At 45.4% G+C, this 6,429-nt stretch overlaps 1 pseudogene; it reads right to left on the reverse strand.

Moving 5' to 3' along the window:
• Nucleotides 1–4,497: 4,497 nt before the first annotated feature.
• Nucleotides 4,498–5,619, reverse strand: LOC144139801 (uncharacterized; annotated as a pseudogene).
• Nucleotides 5,620–6,429: the final 810 nt, after the last annotated feature.

Genomic DNA, 6,429 nt, shown 5'->3' on the forward strand with positions numbered 1-6,429 from the left:
CAGCTATTACGTAAGAAAAATCCAAGGGATTACGCTGTCGTTGAAAAGAAACGAGTTTGCATTTAGTGGGATTAGGCTCCATTAACCACAGGTCGCACCATTGCTGTACACGGTTAAGGTCATTTTGAACCGCAGTTTGATCAGAAGGGTTAGTAATTTTGCGGTATAGAACACAATCGTCGGCAAACTTACGAATTTGAGAAGATAGATGCATGGGTAGATCGTTAATATATATTAGAAACAGAAGGGGTCCGAGGACAGACCCTTTGGGGACGCCCGATGTTACGGAGAGGGAGCTAGAATGTTTATTTTTAATATCGACAAACTGGGAACGGTTAGCAAGAAATTCTGAAATCCATGCTAGAATTTTGGGGTGCAGATTCAACTGGGCAAGTTTTACTAAGAGGCTTTTGTGTGCTACTTTGTCAAATGCTTTAGCGAAGTCTACAAAGATTGCATCAGTCTGGACGTTACGGTCAAGAATAGCATGCAAATCATACGTTAATATCGCTAGTTCTGTTTCACACGATAAAGATTTACGAAAGCCATGTTGGTCAGAATGAAGGAAATTGTTAGCGTCCAGGAAGTGCATTATGTGAGTGTATATGACGTGTTCCATGATGTTGCATGAGACGCTGGTTAGTGAAATGGGACGGTAATTTGGGGGTGACTGTTTGTTACTTGATTTGTGAACCGGAATGACCTTTCCCACTTTCCAGTGGTCTGGTAACATTCCCTTTTCAAGCGACAATGAGAACAGCATCGCAAAATACACTGTAATAATTTGTTTAGTGTTTTTTTAACAGTTTGGAGCTAATGTTGTCTACGCCAGCCGATGATGAAAGTTTAAGTCTATCGACAAGGGACGAAATGCCAGCAACAGAAAATTCCACTAAAACCATTATCGGTAATGTCGTAGTAGGTGGCGAGGCATGTGGCGGATCTGCTTCTTTAGTGAACATAGAGCTGAACGCGATGTTAAATACGTCGGCACAATCAGCATCGCTAACTTACTCTCCATTATGGTCAGTAAGCGTTATTTCGAGTGTCGGATGCGGGTTTATAACTTCCCAGAACTTTCTAGGGTTATTTGGTATAATTTTAGGTAAGTCAATGCGATAAAACTTCTGTTTTGCACTTCGAATTCCAGCATATTATGCGTCTTCTGCAGCATAGTACCTGTCCCATGCGCACGCAGTACCATTAGGTTTCGCAGTAGGAAAGAGACGTTTCTATTTATTTTCTTGCCTTTCTAAACGTTTTGAAAACCATGGTTTATTTTGATTGGCGGGGAAGTTCATCTTGCGGATATATTTATTAGCTAACTCGATTACTTTGTCCCTAAAGACTAATCAGTTACTGTTAAGAGATCGGGAATCGAAATTGAATTCAAACGCAGGCAGGAAATCTCGCAGTTCGTTATTAATTGCTTCATAATCACCCTTATTGTAATATGAATTGTTTTGCTGGAAATGTGGCGTGTTTTAGGGATGAAGTTTAGTGTAGTATGAATAACTTTGTGATCACTGATTTTACGTAAGTACGAGATAGATTCTAAGCTTTCGGGGCTGTTTCTTAGTATCAGATCTAAAATATTCGAAGATTCACTAGTTACACGTGTTGGTTCGGATACCAGTTGCGTAAGGTTAAAGTTCAGACAAACATCGACAAATTGTCTTGCTTAGGTATTTCCTGTAATTAGTTGTGTTTGGTTCAGCCAGTCAATATTCGGGAAATTAGAGTCGCCATAAAGGAGGATATGTGCGGTGGGGTGTTTATTAGTAAGCGTAGACAGCATTTCATTTAGTTCGCGGGCAAAATGTGGGTCAGCACGAGGGGTCTTGTAGCATACGCCAAGTATTACTGTTTCGGGTGGGCCACGGCACATTACCCACAATATTTCAAGTTGTGAAGCAATGTTGATAAGGCAGCAAGATCGCTTTTAAAGCAAAGCTTTTCACCTCTACCCCCCAAGGGTTCTTTCACGACCGTTGGTGTCACCAGAAAACTCCAGTGAACAAATAAAAGAATTTACTGGCACCGCCGGGAATCGTACCTGCAACTAATAGACTAACAAAGCGAGAGCCCGTAGTCTTACCGATCTAGCTACGAGCCCACGCGAAGACGGGGAAGACAGGTGGTGCACTCACCAAGCACATCTACGGGTTTACCCCCTGCGTTCTCACTTAATGCAACGTGAAAGCGTCACTCGACCACTCACGCCCGTCTAGCGGCCCTGTGCGCACCTTGCTCATCTGCTAAGAGTTACAAAAATTAAAGGAAGCTCACACCAATGCATGGCATCTCAGTTCTAGTACGCCGATGTGCTAAAGCCTGTGGCCTCCAGTGTTCACGTAAACAATCACAGCTCCTCGTCGCCCGCCCTCACGCCAAACCAACGAATACATTCAAATACTCCCTGATGGCCAGGCCATCACTCCAAGCCCCTTCATCAAGATCCTGGGCCTACATGCTAACACCAAGAGTGACGTCTCCTTGCAGCGCCTCAAAAACAGCATTAATCAAATCATACACATGGTCTGGCGAGTTGCCACCAAAAAGCGAGACCTAAAGGAATCCGGCACCTTTCGATTAATTGAAGCTTTTGTCCTCTCGAGAGTCACTTACGTCAACCCCCTGTCTTCTTCTCGACAAGGAAGACATAGAGATGATTTATATAATTATTAGAAAGGCGGTCAAGCAGGCCATTGGTCTTCTCATGAGTGCGTCCACACAGAGGCTGATTAAGAACACGGTTGAAGAGATGATAAAAGGCCATCTTTCTAACCAGAAGGTCCGACTCACAACTGCAGCGGGTAACCGCATGCTTCACCAGATTGGCTGGGCAGCCCAAAATATCCCTCCGCTTGACGTACTCCCAGGCCCTTGGCTAATAAAACTAAAGATGTTCCCTTTGCTTAGAAACATGAACCTTTCACATATCGAGGGTCACCTAAAAGCACGGGCTCAAACGCTAAACACCACCCTCGGTGGGGATCATTCAGTTATCTACACAGACGCCTCCAAACATCGAGGGACGCCATCATCGTGGCTACCTCCAGAACCAAAATTCTTGCGTGTACCTCGCATAGGACCCAAGAAATGGCGGCAGCAGAAGAGGCAGCCATCACCTTGGCTCTCGCTCAACCAGGGGTTCTGATGGTAGTCACCGATTCCCAGCAAGCCTACTGGAATTACGAGTTGGGTTGGGTGTCCTGACCTGCACTGCGCGTGCTAAAAAACCACTCCCCAAGCGCTTCCATTCATCTCATCTGGACAGCCCCTCACACTTCAATGGAGGGCAACAAATACGCCCATCCAACAAGGCTGCGCTTTTACCTCCTGTGCTATGGAGCTGCACGAGGACAGTCACCCGCTTTTCACGTTCAGAAAATAAACCAGCATTATCGTCTTCTGAGACAGACCATACCTCCGCCTTACCCTGACCTTTCCAGAGAACAACAAACTACCCTACGGCTCATACAATCCGGGCTCCTTCCCACAGCCTACGCGTCTTCACTTAATGTATCCGAATCGCTACGACGTTGAATGTAAATTTTACTCAGAAGTTGTACGTACACTCCGCCCCGTAATCGGGGTGTGTGACTTTAGCCCTGAGCACTCTCCTCTCTTTCCGTCAACTACCCAACAAGAGCAATGGGAGATGCTGCTGTCCAGGCCCTCTCTACTTACCAAGCTTCAGCGGGTGGACAGAACACAGGCCGTGCGGACTGCATATGGGCCCCACAGAAGAAGGAATCACTCCCCAGGGCTGCACTCTGGGCCGTTCAGAAATCTTAACAGAAGTATGTCTTCGTCCTCCTCCCCCTTCTCTGCCGCAAATCTCGCCGCCTCCGTCCGCGGCGCAGAGACGGAGAAGTCAGATCGTCTAACACCGGGTTGGAGCTTACTTTTATTTGATATAAAAAAGTTTCCGCTCTTGTGCTACACCAATACAACTCAACCAAACACCGTTCATGCATCATGCATTGCTTTAAGCTTACCAAGAATATCTCTTTGAAGTAATAAATGGTGTGGTTAAGTTCATTTCACTTCTCTCTGGTTTTGCTATTTGTAGAGCGATGTGAGTGAATTTAAGTAACGTCGCATGGGTAATCGTTATGGGAGCCGTTTAAAGCTTTGCTTTCCAACCACATTCACGGGGTGGATGGGCGCGATTTTTTTGCTAGTCGCGATGAGTACGCCCCCACCACGTGCGTTCTTACGGTCGTGACGAAAAAGGTTAAAGTGCGGCAAGTCAGCCAGAGCCTCTGTATCTGAAATGTCGTCAGTAAGCCACGTTTCGCTCAATATAAGTATACTGCTGCCAGATGATTTTAATAAATTAGACAGGGGCACGCTCTTAGGAAGAAAACTACGGATTTTAGTATAAATTACAGAAAACGAAAGCCTAGCTTTAGTGCTTGTACGTGGCTGTTGGCGTGCTTGCCGACGGCGTACTGATCCCTATGTTTTTTCCTTGACAATTCCTGCTGCCTAGTCGAAAAGGTATCGCTTAGAGCCAATGTGCAAAGTTTGAAAACGCAGTGAAAATGGGACACATTTGCTCCTAGCGAAAGCAACAAGCTCTTTTCGGGCTATTCGAACAGGGTATGTGAAATCTTCGCCAATGCTAAATTTTGTACCTTTTAGTTTTGGGCCATTTGAAAGAATGGATTGTTTAGTTTTGAAAGACGAGAGTTTCACTATTATAGGCCGTTTATGGTTATTGGTGTGCCGCCTTTGGCGATGTGCACACTCTATGTCGTTTGGTTCTATTGTTAGTTGAAGTCATTCAAGGCAGTGCTAGAATATTATTTCTTCTGACTGAGCGTATGTTTCCTTCGGATTAGTGTCAGGGAGATTGTAGAATATTATATTGTCATGCCGGGAACGGTTCTCGAGGTCGTCAAGACGCTCGTCTATGTCATACACCCGGTGAGTTAGCTCATCGGTATTAGTATTTATTGCATCTACTTCTGCTCGAAGGGTTAGAAGATTTTGGCAGTGATTTTCCAAGACAGCAATGCGCTTTCCAAGATCGGTGATAGCCTGGTTAGTGGTGGCTATCGCGGATTTCAGACCTTGCATCTCCGATAATATTGTCGACTGCCCCTGTGACAACTTTTTCAGCTCAGCGAGAATATCTGGCCCGGGGTTCATCTCTACATCTCCCGATAGCAATAGCAAGGCACGTATGACATTCACACATTCGGTAACAAGCAAACAGCTGCACTGTGCGCTCGGCAGCTGAACAGTAATTACTTCACCTTTTAGTAGACGTCGGATATGAACTACCAACCTGCATGATCAGGATGGACGGGTTAGCGGCCTGTGTGGTGGCACAGCCGCGAAGCCCAGAGTGCGCGCTGGATGGTGGTTGCGGCTTTATAGGCTACGCAGGAGATGTCGCCGGGGATAGGGTGGCTGGATTTATCTCGACGATCAACGGAGGGAGGGGTGGAGCTGCCGAAGGTCCGGAAGAATGGGTGCCAGGGAGGGGGCAAACAGAAGGTTCGCCTCGTTGGTAGCAGGCAGGCAGCTTCCCGGGGTGGCAGACGATACAGCCAGCAAGGCAGGCAGTAGTAGGTCGGCGATGATGCGGGCAAAAACCTGCATGATCAGGATGAACGGGTTAGCACAGCCGCGAAGCCCAGTCTACCAATTGTGGCCGCCATCATATCAGTATTAACTTGATTTGGGTGATATTGTGAACAATGTTGTCAGTGCATTAACTGCATGTTACCATCGAAGTAGTGCACCTCTCCTTCCTGTGGACCCTTCCAGAAGAAAGTACAACGGGTGAAACAGAACACCCTAATGCAGCAGAAAATAGGACGTGGTAAATAAAGTAAACGCCCAATAGTATTCTCGGAAATTTACAACAAACAGAAAAAATTAATAGGGCAATGGTATACCCAGAACGAATAAAATTTCATGGATAAACAGTTTTTGAATTTCGGAATCGTTAAAGTCGCCCTATCTGGCAAAACAATTTCAATAAAAAAACGTTCTAGTGCTAATGCAGTAGCCGTTCGGCCATGCATCGTCCTTGCTGCACGTACACTCAGCACGGAACTCTTGACAGGCAGTCATGGCAACGCTAAAGCAAAAACACTGCATTATGTGTGAATGAGAACACAAATTCAAGTTTCTTTGTGTGTCTTCTGATACGTACGAAGCTGATATAGCTGAAGCAGTGCTCGAATCTTGATATGATTTTTATTATTTATATTTATAAAACGTCTCTTCCCAAATTGTGTCCATATTTTCTGAATGTGAACCAAGCAATCTTCCAACCACTAAATACCAAATTCGGCAACAAGGAACGAACACACAATTTGATTTTTCCGTACCATGTATGCGCATTTACGAACAACCTAAATACATGGCTTCTGAGATAAAGTTATAAATTGGCAATTCTTCTTC

This window comes from Haemaphysalis longicornis, unplaced genomic scaffold, assembly GCF_048455015.1.
Source record: "Haemaphysalis longicornis isolate Haplotype H1 unplaced genomic scaffold, Haemaphysalis longicornis Haplotype H1 scaffold_5, whole genome shotgun sequence".
In the NCBI taxonomy this organism is placed as follows: domain Eukaryota; kingdom Metazoa; phylum Arthropoda; class Arachnida; order Ixodida; family Ixodidae; genus Haemaphysalis; species Haemaphysalis longicornis.